The sequence below is a fragment of the Arachis ipaensis genome, chromosome B8 (genome assembly GCF_059453495.1).
Source record: "Arachis ipaensis isolate K30076 ecotype BB chromosome B8, ASM5945349v1, whole genome shotgun sequence".
Taxonomy (NCBI): Eukaryota; Viridiplantae; Streptophyta; class Magnoliopsida; order Fabales; family Fabaceae; genus Arachis; species Arachis ipaensis.
The window spans coordinates 63,033,180-63,052,290 of record NC_142443.1 but is presented as its reverse complement, the minus strand read 5'-3'; the positions used below and the strand labels follow the sequence as shown (position 1 = coordinate 63,052,290).

The 19,111-nt window shown below is 38.6% G+C and overlaps 2 non-coding genes across 2 annotated transcripts; one reads left to right on the top strand and one right to left on the bottom strand.

Annotated features, from left to right (window-relative positions):
* The first annotated feature begins 1,226 nt into the window (after window positions 1–1,226).
* Window positions 1,227–1,334, top strand: LOC148548333 (small nucleolar RNA R71). The gene has a single exon (XR_015898786.1). It is a non-coding gene; the product is annotated as a small nucleolar RNA R71 (small nucleolar RNA).
* Window positions 1,335–8,168: 6,834 nt separating this feature from the next.
* Window positions 8,169–8,272, bottom strand: LOC148548332 (small nucleolar RNA R71). Its single transcript, XR_015898074.1, has one exon. It is a non-coding gene; the product is annotated as a small nucleolar RNA R71 (small nucleolar RNA).
* Between the last annotated feature and the right edge of the window lie 10,839 nt (window positions 8,273–19,111).

Genomic DNA, 19,111 nt, shown 5'->3' with positions numbered 1-19,111 from the left:
CTCCATTACAGAGAGAGGCATAAGGTTTATGCTTGACCCTAGGTCACACAGAGCCTTCTCAAAGGTCATGGTGCCTATGGTACAAGGGATTGAGAACTTTCCAGGGTCCTGTCTCTTTTGAGGTAATCTCTGCCTAGTCAAGTCATCCAGTTCTTTGATGAGCAATGGAGGTTCATTCTCCCAAGTCTCATTACCAAATACTTTGGCATTTAGCTTCATGATTGCTCCAAGGTACTTAGTAACTTGCTCTTCAGTGACATCTTCATCCTCTTCAGAGGAAGAATACTCATCAGAGCTTATGAAAGGCAGAAGTAAATTAAATGGAATCTCTATGGTCTCAGACTGAGCCTCAGATTCCCATGGTTCCTCATTAGGGAACTCCATGGTGGTCAGTGGGTGTCCATTGAGGTCTTCCTCAGTGGGAATCACTGCCTCTTCCTCCTCTCCATGTTCGGCCATGTGAGATGTGGTTATGGCCTTGCACTCTTTTTTGGATTCTCTTCTGTATTGCTTGGGAAAGTGCTAGGAGGGAGTTCAGTAATTTTCTTACTTAGCTGACCCAATTGTGCCTCCAAATTTCTAATGGAGGACTTTGTTTCAGTCATGAAACTTTGAGTGGTTTTGATTAGATCAGAGACAATGGTTGCTAAGTCAGAGGGGTTCTGCTTAGAATTCTCTGTCTATTGCTGAGAAGATGATGGAAAAGGCTTGCCATTGCTAAACCTGTTTCTTCCACCATTGTTGTTGTTGAAACCTTGTTGAGGTCTCTGTTGATCCTTCCATGAGAGATTTGGATGATTTCTCCATGAAGGATTATAGGTGTTTCCATAGGGTTCTCCCATGTAATTCACCTCTTCCATTGCTGGGTTCTCAGGATCATAAGCTTCTTCCTCAGAGGAAGCTTCTTTAGTACTGCCTGTTGCTGCTTGCATTCCAGACAGACTCTGAGAAATCATATTGACTTGTTGGGTTAATATTTTATTCTGAGCCAATATGGCATTCAGAGTATCAATCTCAAGAACTCCTTTCTTCTGAGTTGACCCATTATTCATAGGATTCCTTTCAGAGGTGTACATAAATTGGTTATTTGCAACCATTTCAATGAGTTCTTGAGCTTCTGCAGGCGTCTTCTTCAGATGAAGAGATCCTCCAGCAGAGCTATCCAATGACATCTTGGATAGTTCAGATAGACCATCATAGAAGATTCCTATGATGCTCCATTCTGAAAGCATGTTAGAAGGGCACCTTCTGATCAATTGCTTGTATCTCTCCCAAGCTTCATAGAGGGACTCATCATCCTTCTGTCCAAAAGTTTGGACTTCCACTCTAAGCTTACTCAATTTTTAAGGTGGAAAGAACTTTGCCAAGAAGGCATTGACTAGCTTTTCCCAAGAGTTCAGGCTTTCCTTAGGTTGTGAATCTAACCATGTTCTAGCTCTGTCTCTTACAGCAAAAGGAAAGAGCATAAGTCTGTAGACTTCAGGGTCAACCCCATTGGTCTTGACAGTGTCACAGATTTGCAAGAACTCAGCTAAGAACTGATGAGGATCTTTCAATGGAAGTCCATGAAACTTGCAATTCTGTTGCATTAGAGAAACTAATTGAGGCTTAAGCTCAAAGTTGTTTGCTCCAATGGCAGGGATAGAGATGCTTCTCCCATAGAAATCAGGAGTAGGTGCAGTAAAGTCACCAAGCACCTTCCTTGCATTGTTGGCATTGTTGTTTTCGGCTGCCATGGTTTTTTTCTTCTTTGAAGAGCTCTGTTAGGCCCTCTAAAGAGAATTGTTCTTTAGCTTCTCTTAGCTTTCTCTTCAAGGTCCTTTCAGGTTCAGGATCAGCTTGAACAAGTATGCCTTTATCTTTGTTCCTGCTCATATGAAAGAGGAGAGAACAAGAAAGTAGAGAATCCACTATGTCACAGTATAGAGATTCCTTGAGGTGCCAGAGGAAAAGAAGAATAGAAGGAGGGGGTAGATGGAGGAGAATTCGAACATATAAAGAAGGAGGGAGTTCGAATTGTACCTTGAGGAGGAGTCTTAGTCCCTTAAATAGAAGGATGTGAGAAGAGGGGAAGAATTTTTGAAAATTAATTAAAAGATTTTAGAAAGAAATTTGAAAATTTGATTGAGATTTTTGAAAACTAAGATTGGGAAAGAAATAAAGTGATTTTTGAAAAAGATTTTGAAATTAGAAAAAGATATGATTGAAAAAATTAATTTTGAAAAAGATGTGATTGAAAAGATATGTTTGAAAAGATATGATTGAAAATCAATTTAGAAAAAGAAAATTTTTAAAATTAAAGTTGATTATTTGACTATCAAGAAATTAAAAGATATGATTTTAAAATTTAAAGTTTGATCCTTTCTTAATAGGCAAGTAACAACTTGAAAGTTTTGAAGTAAATCTTGAATTGAAGCAACGATTTTTGAAAATAGTAAAAATAAATATAAAATGGAAAGAAATTAATTTTGAAAGAGATATGATTGAAAAGATATGATTTGAAAAAGATTTGATTTTGAAAAATTATGAAAAATTGAAAAAAAATGTGAATTAAAAACAAAATCTTCCCTCTGGTGTCATCCTGGCATTAAACACCCAGAATGGTGCCCATTCTGGCGTTTAACGCCCAAATCTCTACCTTTTTGGGCGTTAAACGCCCAGCCAGGTACCCTGGCTGACGTTTAAACGCCAGTTTTCCTTCTTCACTGGGCGTTTTGAACGCCCAGCTTTTTCTATTTGATTCCTCTGCTGAATGTTCTGAATCTTCAATTCTCTGTATTATTGCCTTAAAAAGACATAGTTTTGAAAAATATTTTTGAATTTTTGATGATGAGAAACAATAAAAATGCAACTAAGATCAAATAAACAATGCATGCAAGACACCAAACTTAAAAGTTTGTATACTAAGGACTATAACAATGTAAAAATGCATGTAAGAAACAACTAAACATACAAAACAAGAGAATTTGAAGATCAAAGCAATGAAATCATCAAGAACAACTTGAAGATCAATGAAGAACATAATGCATGTATTCGAAAAATGCAAGAAGAAGAAAGTCATGCAATTGACACCAAACTTAAAAATTGATACTAGACTCAAACAAGAAACATAAAATATTTTTGGTTTTACGATTTTAAAATTTTTTTGTATTTTTTTTCGAAAATTATATAGAAAAGAAAATAAAGAGAATCAAAACTTTTAATAAGAATTCCAGGAATCATGCAATGTTAGTCTAAAGCTTCAGTCTAAAAAGGATTAGACATGTTTGGCCAAGCTTCAGCAGGACATTACATTCAATAGCTAAATTGATGAGAATCAATCAGCTATTGTGATGGTGGGAACATCACCTTGAAACTCTAGAATTCATTCTTAAAAATTCTGAAGAAAGGATACCTAATCTAAGCAACAAAATGAACCGTCAGTTGTCCAAACTCGAACAATCCCTGGCAACGGCGCCAAAAACTTGGTGCACGAAATTATGATCATCAATGGCGCCAACAACTTGGTACGCACAATTGTAATCTCAACTCTTTATCACAACTCCGCACAACTAACCAGCAAGTGCACTGGGTCGTCCAAGTAATAAACCTTACGTGAGTAAGGTCGATCCCACGGAGATTGTCAGCTTGAAGCAAGCTATGGTCATCTTGTAAATCTCAGTCAGGCGGATTCAAATGGTTATGGAGTTTAAGGTGATGAAAATAAACATAAAATAAAGATAGAGATACTTATGTAATTCATTGGTGGATTTCAGATAAGCGTATGAAGATGTTTTGTTCCCCTTGAACCTCTGCTTTCCTATTGCCTTCTTCCAATCATTCATACTCCTTTCCATGGCAAGCTTTAAGTTGGGCATCACCGTTGTCAATGGCTACATCCCATCCTCTCAGTGAAAATGGTCCTGATGCTCTGTCACAACATCGGCTAATCAGCTGTCGGTTCTCGATCATGTCGGAATAGCATCCATTGATCCTTTTGCGTCTGTCACATGCCCCATGATGAGCAGATAATTTATACGCTTTTTGGCATTGTTTTTAGTATGTTTTTAGTAGAATCTAGTTACTTTTAGGGATGTTTTCATTAGTTTTTATGTTAAATTCACATTTCTGGACTTTACTATTAGTTTGTGTGTTTTTCTGTGATTTCAGGTATTTTCTGACTGAAATTGAGGGAATTGAGCAAAAATCAGATTCAGAGGTTGAAGAAGGACTGCTGATGCTGTTGGATTCTAACCTCCCTGCACTCAAAGTGGATTTTCTGGAGCTACAGAACTCGAAATGGTGCGATTCCAATTGCGTTGGAAAGTAGACATCCAGGGCTTTCCAGAAATGTATAATAGTCCATACTTTGCCCAAGTTTAGACGACGCAAACTGGCGTTCAATGCCAGTTCTCTGCCCAATTCTCGCGTCCAGCGCCAGAAACAAGTTGCAAAGTGGAGTTCAACGCCCAAACTGGCACCAAAACTGGCGTTCAACTCCAGGAATGACCTCTACATGTGTAACATTCAAGCTCAGCCCAAGCACACACCAAGTGGGCCCCGGAAGTGGATTTATGCATCAATTACTTACTTCTGTAAACCCTAGTAGCTAGTTTATTATAAATAGGACCTTTTCCTATTGTATTAGACATCTTTGGATTATCTTTTGATCTATTGATCACGTTTTGAGGGCTGGCCTCTCGGCCATGCCTGGACCTTCACTTATGTATTTTCAACGGTAGAGCTTCTACACTCCATAGATTAAGGTGTGGAGCTCTGCTGTTCCTCAAAGATTAATGCAAAGTACTACTGTTTTCTATTCAATTCAACTTATTCCACTTCTAAGATATTCATTCGCACTTCAACCTGAATGTGATGAACGTGACAATCATCATCATTCCCTATGAACGCGTGCCTGACAACCACTCCCGTTCTACCTTCGATTGAACGAGTATCTCTTAGATTACTAATGCAGGGGACCGAGTCCGAGATATTGGGATCTTCGTGGTATAAGCTAGATTGATGGCGGCATTCATGAGAATCCGGAAAGTCTAAACCTTGTCCGTGGTATTCCGAGTAGGATTCCAGGATTGAATGACTGTGACGAGCTTCAAACTCGCGAGTGCTGGGCGTAGTGACAGACGCAAAAGGATAGTAAATCCTATTCCAGTATGATCGAGAACCTCCAGATGATTAGCCATGCAGTGACAGCGCATCAGACCATTTTCACAGGGAGGAATAGGATGTAACCAACGACAAAGGTGATGCCTCCAGACGATTAGCCGTGCTGTGACAGAGCATTTGGATCATTTTCCTGAGAGAGATCGAAAGTAGCCATTGGCACTGGTGTCATCCTTACATAAAGCTAGCCATAGAAAGGAGTAAGATTGATTGGATGAAGATAGCAGGAAAGCAGAGGTTCAGAGGAACGAAAGCATCTCTACACCCTTATCTGAAATTCTAACCAATAAATTACATAAGTATTTCTATCCTTATTTTAGTATTATTTTCGAAAACCCCATTACTATTTTACACCTGCCTGACTGAGATTTACAAGGTGACTATAGCTTGCTTCATACCAACAATCTCCGTGGGATTCGACCCTTACTCACGTAAGGTATTACTTGGACGACCCAGTGCACTTGCTGGTTAGTTGTGCGAAGTTGTGAACCATGGTATTGGCATCATGTTTTTTTGCGCCATTGCCAGGGAAAGAAAGAGCAATTAATTTTACATAATCAAAGTGTAATCACAATTTCGTCCACCAAGTTGTTGGCGCTGTTGCCGGGGATTGTTCGAGTTTGGACAACTGACGGTTCATCCTGTTGCTCAGATTAGGTAATTTTCTTTTTGTTTTCTTTTCAAAAATTTTTCAAAAAATTTTCTCCTTTGTTTTCAAAAAAAAATTTAAAAAAAAATGTTTTCAAAAATATATTTTTCTTTAGAATTTTTAAGAATGAATTCTAGTGTTTCATGAAGCATGTTGAGGCCTGGCTGGCTGTAAAGCCATGTCTAATTCTTCTGGATAGGGCATGTCAGGCGTGTCATGTCTGAGTTACATACTAAAGCTTGGCTGGCTAGTAAGCCATGCCTAACCCTCAGATTGGAGCTTTAGATTAAAGAACACAAGATTCCTGGAATTCATATTAAAAATTTTGGAATCCTTATTTTTTCTTTTTCAATATAATTTTCGAAAAAAAAAACCAAAAAAATTAGAAAATCATAAAAATCAAAAATATTTTGTGTTTCTTGTTTGAGTCTTGAGTCAACTTCAAGTTTGGTGTCAATTGCATGTTTTAAAGTTTGCATAAAATTTTCGAAAAATTCATGCATTCATAGTGTTCTTCATGATCTTCAAGTTGTTCTTGGTAAGTATTCTTGTTTGATCTTGATGTTTTCTTGTTTTGTGTTGTATGGTGTTTTTCATATGCATTCTTGAATTCTTAGTGCCTAAGCATTAAAGATTTCTAAGTTTGGTGTCTTGCATGTTTTCTTTGCATTAAAAAATTTTCAAAAATATGTTCTTGATGTTCATCATGATCTTCAAAGTGTTCTTGATGTTCATCATGATCTTCATAGTGTTCTTGGTGTTCATCTTGACATTCATAGCATTCTTGCATGCATTCATTGTTTTGATCCATAACTTTCATGCATTGCATCATTTTTCTTGTTTTTCTCTCTCATCATAAAAATTCAAAAATCAAAAAAATATCTTTCCCTTTTTCTCTCTTAAAATTTCAAAAATTAGATTTGACTTTTTCAAAAATTTTTAAAATCTAGTTGTTTCTTATGAGTCAAATCAAATTTTCAATTTAAAAATCTCATCTTTTTCAAAATCTTTTTCAAAAATCAAATCTTTTTCATTTTTCTTAGTTATTTTCGAAAATTATAAAAATATTTTTCAAAAATCTTTTTCTTAATTTTATATCATAATTTTCGAAAATAACATCATCAATTAATGTTTTGATTCAAAAATTTCAAGTTTGTTACTTACTTGTTAAGAAAGGTTCAAACTTTAAGTTCTAGAATCATATCTTGTGATTTCTTGTGAATCAAGTCATTAATTGTGAGTTTAAAAATCAAATCTTTTTCAAAAGACTAATTTCAATCATATCTTTTCAAAAATATATCTTCCTTATCTTATCTTTTTCAAAATATGATTTTAAAATATCTTTTCTAACTTCCTATCTTCTTATCTTTTCAAAATTGATTTTCAAATTTGTTTCAACTAACTAACTAACTTTTTGTTTGTTTCTTATCTTTTTCAAAACCAACTAACTAACTCTCTCTCTCTAATTTTCGAAAATATCTTCCCTCTTTTTCAAAAATTTCTTTTTAATTAACTAATTATTTTATTTTTTTTGAATTTTCGAAAAACTACTAACCTTTTTCAAAAACTATTTTCAAAAATCACTAACTCTTTTTCAAAAAATTATTTTCGAAAATTCTCTCCTCCTCTTATCCCCTTCTATTTATTTATTCATCTACTAACACTTCTCTTCATCTCACATCACTACTCCTATCCTTACCCTTGTATTTGGATTCTTCATTCTTCTTCACCCCTATTCCTTTTCTTCTTCTACTAACAATAAGGAACCTCTTTACTGTGACATAGAGGATTCCTCTTCTTTTCTTGTGCTCTTCTCTTTCTTATGAGCAGGGATAAAGAAAAAGGCATTCTTGTTGAAGCTGATCCAGAACCTGAAAGGACTCTGAAGAGAAAACTAAGAGAAGCTAAATTACAACAATCCAGAGACAACCTTATTGAAAATTTCGAACAAGTAAAGGAGATGGCAACCGAACCCAACAACAATAATGCAAGGAGAATGCTTGGTGACTTTACTGCACCTAATTCCAATTTACATGGAAGAAGCATCTCTATTCCTACCACTGGAGCAAACAACTTTGAGCTGAAACCTCAGCTAGTTTCTCTGATGCAGCAGAACTACAAGTTTCATGGACTTCCATCTGAAGATCCTTTTCAGTTCTTAACTGAATTCTTGTAGATCTGTGATACTGTTAAGACTAATGGAGTAGATCCCGAAGTCTACAGGCTCATGCTTTTCCCTTTTGCTGTAAGAGACAGAGCTAGAATATGGTTGGACTCTCAACCCAAAGACAGCCTGAACTCTTGGGATAAGCTGGTCATGGCTTTCTTAGCCAAGTTCTTTCCTCCTCAAAAGGTGAGCAAGCTTAGAGCTGATGTTCAAACCTTCAGACAGAAAGAAGGTGAATCCCTCTATGAAGCTTGGGAAAGATACAAGCAGCTGACCAAAAAGTGTCCTTCTGACATACTTTCAGAATGGACCATCCTGGATATATTCTATGATGGTTTATCTGAGCTATCAAAGATGTCATTGGATACTTCTGCAGGTGGATCCATTCACCTAAAGAAAACGCCTGCAGAAGCTCACGAACTCATTGACATGGTTGCTAATAACCAGTTTATGTACACTTCTGAGAGGAATCCTGTGAGTAATGGGACCCCTATGAAGAAGGGAGTTCTTGAAATTGATACTCTGAATGCCATATTGGCTCAAAATAAAATATTGACTCAGCAAGTCATTATGATTTCTCAGAGTCTGAATGGAATGCAAGCTGCATCCAACAGTACTCAAGAGGCATATTCTGAGGAAGAAGCTTATGATCCTGAGGACCCTGCAATAGCAGAGTTAAAATACATGGGTGAACCATATGGAAACACCTACAATCCATAATGGAGAAATTACCCAAATCTCTCATGGAAGGATCAAAAGCCTCAACAAGGCTTTAATAATGGTGGAAGAAACAGGTTTAGCAATAGCAAGCCTTTTCTATCATCCACTCAGCAACAGACAGAGAATTCTGAGCAGAATCCATCTAGCTTAGCAAATTTAGTCTCTGATCTATCTAAGGCCACTGTGAGTTTCATGAATGAAACAAGGTCTTCCATTAGAAATTTGGAAGCACAAGTGGGCCAGCTGAGTAAAAGGATCACTGAAATCCCTCCTAGTACTCTCCCAAGCAATACAGAAGAGAATCCAAAAGGAGAATGCAAGGCCATTGACATAGTCAACACGGACGAACCTGGAGAGGAAAAGAAGGACGTGAATCCCAAGGAGGAAGACCTCCTGGGACGTCCAGTGATCAATAAGGAGCTTCCCTCTGAGGAACCTAAGGAATCTGAGACTCATCTAGAGACCATAGAGATTCCATTGAACCTCCTTATGCCATTCATGAGCTCTGATGAGTATTCCTCTTCTGAAGAGAATGAGGATGTTACTGAAGAGCAAGCTGCCAAGTTCCTTGGTGCAATCATGAAGCTAAATGCCAAATTATTTGGGATTGAAACTTGGGAAGATGAACCTCCCTTGTTCACCAATGAACTAAGTGATCTGGATCAACTGACATTGCCTCAGAAGAGACAGGATCCTGGAAAGTTCATAATACCTTGTACCATAGGCACCATGATCTTTAAGGCTCTGTGTGACCTTGGTTCAGGAATAAACCTCATGCCCCTCTCTGTAATAGAGAAACTGGGAATCTATGGGGTGCAAGCTGCTAAAATCTCATTAGAGATGGCAGACAATTCAAGAAAACAGGCTTATGGACAAGTAGAGGACGTGTTAGTAAAGGTTGAAGGCCTTTACATCCCTGCTGATTTCATAGTCCTGGATACTGGAAAGGAAGAGGATGAATCCATCATCCTAGGAAGACCTTTCCTAGCCACAGCAAGAGCTGTGATTGATGTGGACAGAGGAGAATTGATCCTTCAATTAAATAAGGACAACCTTGTGTTTACAACTCAAGGATCTCTCTCTGCATCCATGGAGAGGAAGCAGAAAAAGCTTCTCTCAAAGCAGAGTCAACCAAAGCCCCCACAGTCAAACTCTAAGTTTGGTGTTGGGAGGCCATAACTAAACTCTAAGTTTGGTGTCAAACCCCCATATCCAAACTCTAAGTTTGGTGTTGGGAGGTCTCAACAAAGCTCTGCACATCTGTGAGGCTCCATGAGAGCCCACTGTCAAGCTATTGACATTAAAGAAGTGCTTGTTGGGAGGCAACCCAATGTTTATTTATCTAATTTTATTTTTGTTTTTCATGTTTTCTTAGGTTCATGATCATGTGGAGTCACAAAATAAACGAAAAATTTATAAAAAGAATCAAAAACAGCGGAAGAAAAATCACACCCTGGAGGAAGCACCTGTTTGGCGTTCAACGCCAGAACAGAGCATGGTTCTGGCGCTGAACGCCCAAAATGGGCAGTATCTGGGCACTGAACGCCCAAAATGGGCAGCATCTGGGCGCTGAACGCCAGAATTGCACCCTGGAGAAGGGCTGGCGCTGAACGCCCAGAACAAGCATGGTTCTGGCCTTCAACGCCAGAAATGGACAACAAATGGGCGTTGAACGCCCAAAATGGGCACCAACCTGGTGCTGAACGCCCAGAGTTGTGTGCAAGGGCATTTTACATGCCTAATTTGGTACAAGGTTGTAAATCCTTGAACACCTCAGGATTTGTGGACCCCACAGGATCATCTCAGGATCTGTGGACCCCACAGGATCATCTCAGGATCTGTGGACCCCACAGGATCCCCACCTACCTCCACTCACTCTCTTCTCTCTTCTCAATCATCCTCTATTCCCAATAAACACTCTTCCCTAAAACCCTTCACCTATCACCTCCATCTCTCTTCCCTATTAACCCTTCACCACTCACATCCACCCACTCTTCCCCATAAACCTACCCAATAAACTCCACCTACCTTCAAAATTCAAATCAATTTCCCACCTAAACCCACCCATATGGCCGAACCTTAACCCCTCCTCCCTTCCCTATATAAAGCCTTCCATTCTTCCTCATTTTCACACAACACAACCCTCTCTTCTCTTCTTGGCCGAAACACACCTCCCCCCTCTTCTCCATATTTTCTTCTTCTTCTTCATATTATTCTTTCTTCTCTTGCTCGAGGGCGAGCAATATTCTAAGTTTGGTGTGGTAAAAACATAAGCTTTTTGTTTTTCCATTACCATTGATGGCACCCAAGACCGGAGAATCCTCTAGAAAAGGGAAAGGGAAGACAAAAACTTCCACCTCCGAGTCATGGGAGATGGAAAGATTCATCTCCAAAGCTCATCAAGACCACTTCTATGATGTTGTGGCCAAGAAGAAGGTGATCCCCGAGGTCCCTTTCAAACTCAAAAGAAATGAGTATCCGGAGATCCGACATGAAATTCAAAGAAGAGGTTGGGAAGTTCTAACAAATCCCATCCAACAAGTCGGCATCCTAATGGTTCAAGAGTTCTATGCCAATGCATGGATCACCAAGAACCATGATCAAAGTAAGAACCCGGATCCAAAGAACTATGTTACAATGGTTCGGGGGAAATACTTGGATTTTAGTCCAGAAAATGTGAGGTTGGCGTTTAACTTGCCTATGATGCAAGGAGATGAACGCCCCTACACTAGAAGGGTCAACTTTAATCAAAGGTTGGACCAAGTCCTCATGGACATATGTGTGGAAGGAGCTCAATGGAAGATTGACTCCAAAGGCAAGCCGGTTCAACTAAGAAGATTGGACCTCAAGCCTGTGGCTAGAGGATGGTTGGAGTTCATCCAACGCTCCATCATCCCCACTAGCAACCGATCTGAAGTTACTGTGGATCGGGCCATCATGATCCATAGCATCATGATTGGAGAAGAAGTAGAGGTTCATGAAGTCATCTCCGTTGAACTCTACAAGATAGCCGAAAAGCCCTCTCCTGGGGCAAGGCTAGCTTTTTCTCATCTTATCTGCCATCTATGTTACTCAGCTGGAGCTTCCATAGAAGGAGACATTCACATTGAGGAAGAGAAGCCCATCACTAAGAAAAAGATGGAGCAAGCAAGAGAGCCCATTCCTGGAGCTCAAGAGGCGCAGGAAGCTCATCACCATGAGATCCCGGAGATGCCTCATATGCATTTTCCTCCACAAAACTATTGGGAGCAATTCAACACCTCCCTAGAAGAATTAAGTTCTAACATGGGACAATTAAGGGTGGAACATCAAGAGCACTCCATCATCCTTCATGAAATTAGAGAAGATCAAAAAGCAATGAGGGAGGAGCAACAAAGACAAGGAAGAGACATAGAAGAGCTCAAGGACATCATTGGTTCCTCAAGAAGGAAACGCCACCATCACTAAGGTGGATTCATTCCTTGTTCTTATTTCTCCTGTTTTTCATTTTCTCTATGTTAAGTGCTTATCTATGTTTGTGTCTTTATTACATGATCATTAGTAGTTAGTAACTTTGTCTTAAAGTTATGAATGTCCTATGAATCCATCACCTCTCTTAAATGAAAAATGTTTTAATTCAAAAGAACAAGAAGTACATGAGTTTTGAATTTATCCTTGAACTTAGTTTAATTATATTGATGTGGTGACAATGCTTCTTGTTTTCTGAATGTATGCTTGAACAGTGCATATGTCTTTTGAAGTTGTTGTTTAAGAATGTTAAATATGTTGGCTCTTGAAAGAATGATGACTAGAAAACATGTTATTTGATAATCTAAAAAATCATAAAAATGATTCTTGAAGCAAGAAAAAGTAGCAAAGACCAAAGCTTGCAAAAAAAAACGGCGAAAAAAAAATAGAAAGAAAGAGAAAAAGCAAGCAGAAAAAGCCAATAACCCTTAAAACCAAAAGGCAAGGGCAAATAAAGAGGATCCCAAGGCTTTGAGCATCAGTGGATAGGAGGGCCTACAGGAATAAAATCCTGGTCTAAGCGGCTAAACCAAGCTGTCCCTAACCATGTGCTTGTGGCGTGTAGGTGTCAAGTGAAAACTTGAGAATGAGCAGTTAAAGTCAAGGTCCAAAGCAAAAAAAGAGTGTGCTTAAGAACCCTGGACACCTCTAATTGGGAACTTTAACAAAGCTGAGTCACAAACTGAAAAGGTTCACCCAATTATGTGTCTGTGGCATTTATGTATCCGGTGGTAATACTGGAAAACAAAGTACTTAGGGCCACGGCCAAGACTCATAAAATAGCTGTGTTCAAGAATCATCATACTGAAATAGGAGAATCAATAACACTATCTGAACTCTGAGTTCCTATAGATGCCAATCATTCTGAACCTCAATGGATAAAGTGAGATGCCAGAACTATTCAAGAGGCAAAAAGCTATAAGTCCCGCTCATTTGATTGGAGCTATGTTTCATTGATAGTTTGGAATTTATAGTATATTCTCTTCTTTTTATCCTATTTGATTTTCAGTTGCTTGGGGACAAGCAACAATTTAAATTTGGTGTTGTGATGAGCGGATAATTTATACGCTTTTTGGCATTGTTTTTAGTATGTTTTTAGTAGAATTTAGTTACTTTTAGGGATGTTTTCATTAGTTTTTATGTTAAATTCATATTTCTAGACTTTACTATGAGTTTGTGTGTTTTTCTGTGATTTCAGGTATTTTCTGGCTGAAATTGAGGGACTTGAGCAAAAATCAGATTCAGAGGTTGAAGAAGGACTGCTGATGCTGTTGGATTCTGACCTCCCTGCACTCAAAATGGATTTTCTGGAGCTACAGAACTCAAAATGGCGCGCTTCCAATTTCATTGGAAAGTAGACATCCAGGGCTTTCCAGCCATATATAATAGTCCATACTTTGCCCAGGTTTAGACGACCCAAACTGGCGTTCAACGCCAGCTCTCTGCCCAATTCTGGCATCCAGCGCCAGAAACAAGTTGCAAAGTGGAGTTCAACGCCCAAACTAGCACAAAAGCTGGCGTTCAACTCCAAGAATGACCTCTCCACGTGTAGACTTCAAGCTCAGCTCAAGCACACACCAAGTGGGCCCTGGAAGTGGATTTATGCATCAATTACTTACTTCTGTAAACCCTAGTGACTAGTTTATTATAAATAGAACTTTTTATCATTGTATTCGTAGTCTTGGTTACTCCGGTTCCCCTCTGGGGCCGAGACCAATGAACTCCATTATCACTTATGTATTTTCAACGGTAGAGTTTCTGCACTCCATAGATTAAGGTGTGGAGCTCTGCTGTTCCTCAAGGATTAATGCAAAGTACTACTGTTTTCTATTCAATTCAACTTATTCAGTTTCTAAGATATTCATTCGCACTTCAACCTGAATGTGATGAACGTGACAATCATCATCATTCCCTATGAACGCGTGCCTGACAACCACTTCCATTCTACATTAGATTGAATGAGTATCTCTTAGATCTCTTAATCAGAATCTTCGTGGTATAAGCTAGATTGATGGCAGCATTCATGAGAGTCCGGAAAGTCTAAACCTTGTTTGTGGTATTCCGAGTAGGACTCTGGAATTGATGACTGTGACGAACTCCAAACTTGCGAGTGCTGGGCGTAGTGACAGACGCAAAAGGATAGTAAATTCTATTCCAGTATGATCGAGAACCTCCAAGATGATTAGCCATGCAGTGACAGCGCATCGGACCATTTTCACAGAGAGGAATAGGATGCAACCAACGACAAGGGTGATGCCTCCAGACGATTAGCCGTGCTGTGACAGAGCATTTGGACCATTTTCCCGAGAGGATTGAAAGTAGCCATTGGCACCGGTGACATCCTTACACAAAGCCAGCCATAGAAAGGAGTAAGACTGATTGGATGAAGACAGCAGGAAAGCAGAGGTTCAGAGGAATGAATGCATCTCCATACGCTTATCTGAAATTCTCACCAATGATTTACATAAGTATTTCTATCCTTATTTTAGTATTATTTTCGAAAACTCCATAACTATTTTATATCCGCCTGACTGAGATTTATAAGGTGACCATAGCTTGCTTCATACCAACAATCTCCGTGGGATCGACCCTTACTCACGTAAGGTTTATTACTTGGACAACCCAGTGCACTTGCTGGTTAGTTATGCGAAGTTGTGAAGATATGTTTAGACCATGGTTCTGTGCATCCGTTTTTAGTGCCATCGCCAGGGAATCAATTTCGAACAATAATTCACAACCTGAGTAACAATTTCGCATACCAGTACTTGTTCTTGATAGTGACTTTTTTTAACTGTCGGTAATCTACACAAAGTCTCATTCCACCATCCTTCTTCTTTACTAGAAACACCGGAGCTCCCCAAGGTGATGCACTGGGACGAATAAATTTCTTTCCAAGTAGCTCATCCAATTTCTTCTTCAACTCTGCAAGTTCCAGTAGTGACATCCGGTATGGTGCTATGGAAATCAGTCCGGTTCCAGGTACAAGTTCAATGCTGAATTCTATCTCTCGCTGAGGAGAATACTCAGGTATGTCATCCGGGAAAACATCAGGAAATTCCTTCACCACTCGGATTCGTTCTAAGCTTAGTTCACTATTATTCGAGCTAGCCGCTAACAGAACGTACCCCTCACAATCACTCCCGTCTAATGTAACTCTTACAAAATTCAGATATAAAGTATGAGACATAAATGGTTTAATATCTAAACTATCAGACAGAATAACAGCAGTTCTTTGATAGCAATCAAGGAAAACATGATACTTGGACAACGAATCTAATCCTAGAATAACTTCCAAACCACATAGAGGCAAACAGATTAGATCATGTATAAAAGTTCTGTTCCTAATAGTGAATGGTACTTGCAGGCACACTAAACTAGTCAAAGCATTTTGGGATACAGGTGTATGGACAATCAGATTAAAGTTCAACTCAGAGTAATCTAGTCCCAACTCACGAGCAACAGTTAAAGAAACAAAGGAATGCGATGCACCCAAATCATATAGTACAGTTAGAAACCGATTCTTGACATAACACTGACCTTAGATCAGGGCATCTAATTGCATAGCATCATCAGCAGTCATAGCAAACATTCGACCTTATTGCTGGGTTCGTGCTGGATTTCGAACAAACTTTCTTGGGTAGATCCTAGCTGTGTGTCCAGATTCCTCACAAGTAAAACAAGCGTTCGTTCCTTACAGCATCCAAATCTAACATAGCCATTGCCATGGAGATCATAATAGCTATGAGGATAGCTGTGCCTCGCATCGATCCGTCATTCAGAGCTCGATTAAACTATGCCTATTCGCAGTCATTAAGGTCCTATCCGTACCAAACAATCAACATTAAGGTGATCAGTCCTAATATTTCAAGTAAGGCACGAACATTTCCAAAATGAGCACTCATAGACATTCATGCCAAATGTATCTTGAAGATACCCTAACAGCATGAGACACACAAGCAGAGTATGCAACGAAGCATAGTCAGTCCACTCCACAGGCTCTACTGGGAACGAACTGCTCTGATACCAACTTGTAATGACCCAACTCCCAGTATGCCATGGTCATACAAGAAGCTAAGTGTTACTAACTTGTCCTTCCTAACTATTATCTATTATTTAATATATGAGCCTGTGCCTTGTTAGAACGTTGCCAGTTTTACGAGTAACTTTTTTTTTTATTATATCGTTGCGGATAACAAGGTAAAATAAACAGGCATACATTGAGAGAAGTAGAAAGGAAGCATAAATAAACATAGAAACACACCTGATAATATACATCATGTACACTATAATAAAACATGTAGCGTTTACACAAGATCAACTCAGTTTACATCCTCGTCATCCTACGTAGCTAATATATACACGACACTCCCAGGGCCTGGCCCATACAAAAAGCCGCTAAACTGGCACCCAGGCTAGCCTAACCACTATATAGCTCCTAGCTCTCGGGTGTAAAAATACAAGTGAGAGACTAACTAATAGATAATGTCAGACTAGAGCGTCATCAAAAGAGTACCGCTACGGCTATCAAACTATATCTACACGTGGCCATTCAGAAGATCGTCGTGAGGCTCGCCCATCTCTTCATTCTGCTCTATCTCTATCTCAGGGATCCTCCTCCTCCTTATTGTCTGTGGCTACAGCTATACGCTCAGATCCACCAGAAACGCTGTTGTCACTATGTACAAAACCATTCACGAGCACAGGTCCGTTCGCGTATATAGGAGCTACCTCACCGTTCGGTAATGCCGGCTCATCAGGCTGTGGAAAGTCGGGGATCGGCTCAGGGGGAAAATCCCACTCTGGTGGTATCACAGGTACGTAGTCACCAGCTAACTCAGGCTCATCAGGAATGGTAGGCTTAGGTACCACCTCATTCAAAGGTTGAGCTGGTACAGGGTGCTCAGGATCATCAGGAAAAGGATGTACAGGTGCGTCAGGATGTAACCAGGATAAGGGAAAGTCGTAAAGAGCATCAGGGTCAAAATGCGGGCTAGACAGAGGATGTTGAAAAGCTCGATTAGGTAACGCATATCATTTAATACGAGGCTCCAATCCCATGATGAAGTAACTGTGATGTACCGGATCCTCGTAGACGTAAGGGTCCTCGAACTCATAGAAGATCACGCCCATCTCCATCTGAGGGGGAGGAAGGGAGAGAAGGGGTAAGAACTAGGGAGTTCTTAGTAGGGTCGGGGTTATTAGTTACGTTCATTTATTCGTTTTCGATTAGCAGATGGATAATAGAATACAGTAATGTAGTAAATAGAAGTTAAAAATAGATAGAAAAAAAAAGAACAGAACACAAGCAGAAGAATACAAGAAGATAAAGCACAGACATAACACTCGAGCAAACAAACATAAAGAAATAGATCACACACAAGTAGGAATGCAACAGAGAATAATGCGCAGACAAGAATGATGCATGCCTAGCCCTAGCGCAGGCCATGAGCTCATGTGTTGGTTAGCACCTGCATTCCCGACATTTATCCGGTCACGAGTTCACGATTTCCCGGATACGATTTTCCGTTCAAATAAATGCGCATACAATTATTAGCAGCTCTATTGAGACAGCCTCTGCTTTCTACTCGTAGGAAATATATATACTCTTGGGAATGGAAAATTATTCTTGGGTTGCCTCAAGGCAACAGATAAATAAAAAAACATCTCTTGGGTTGCATTAAGCAACAAACAAATAAATAATATCTCTTGGGTTGCATTAAGCAACAAATATATATATATAATATCTCTTGGGTTGCATTAGGCAACAAATATATATAATATCTCTTGGGTTGCATTAGGCAACAAATATATATATAATATCTCTTGGGTTGCCTCAAGCAACAAATAACTTTTCAATAAGCCTTCTGCTCTTAGTCTCTTTACCCTGTTCTGATTTCTCTGTTTAACTTGTGTATTTAAAGCTTATGTAAATTTCGGTATGAATAGTTAGCATGTCCCAAGTATAGGTTCATTAAGTCTATACTGAAACAGTTTAACTTTTCATATAATACCTAACCCTAGTCGCGACTCAAGTACTAACTAAGTTGCCCTAATTTGTTCACTAGTCTCTGTCTGTTTTTCTGTCGTTAAAACTTTACAGACTTTTTTTTCAATTTTTATATTTTCTTCAACTTTTTATCTTTTATTTATCTTTGCCTCACTAATATGTTTTTACCACTCCCTAAGTGTTACATGAAGGTAATTATGAGATTCTACGCTTAAAGTTGTCTTTCTAAAGCTTTTATAGAAAACTGCCTTTTCCGCATTATCTTATTATTTTTATTAAAATATTATTTTTAATTAAATATTATTATTTAATATTTTATTATTTTTTATTATTTTATCATTAAATTTTCGAAAATTAACTTACTTTTACTTTTAACCTTTAAAATTCACTTTTTACCACCTGTAACTTTTAATATTTCTACTTTTACCACCCTAACTTTCAGAAATTACCAAATAACCCCTTAAACACCAAAAATTTTACTTCCTTGCCCTTTTTAAGATCTAATGCCTGTTCTTCATTGTTCTTCATCACACTCAAAGTGTTCTTCATGTTCTTCATAAATTCTTCATATTCTTTCTCTGTTTTGACCCATTTTTCAGTCTTTTCAGCAACCAATTTTTACTATAATTCATAATAAATTAGCAGCCACTAAAACCCCACTTTTTCTACATGATTTCAACACAAATTGAATCTCAATTTAAGCTTAGGGTTTCATGTTTCCAGCTTCCCCAAGAACATGAACTTTAAAGCTTGAATTTCATCAAATTTCATCAAAATTTCACCAAATTTTCACCATGAATCAATCATATATGCAACCAATTTTTAGCACAACCAATTTATACAACATTCACACAACTCAAACACAAATAATCAAGATTAATTTCGTGACACCCTACCTTGA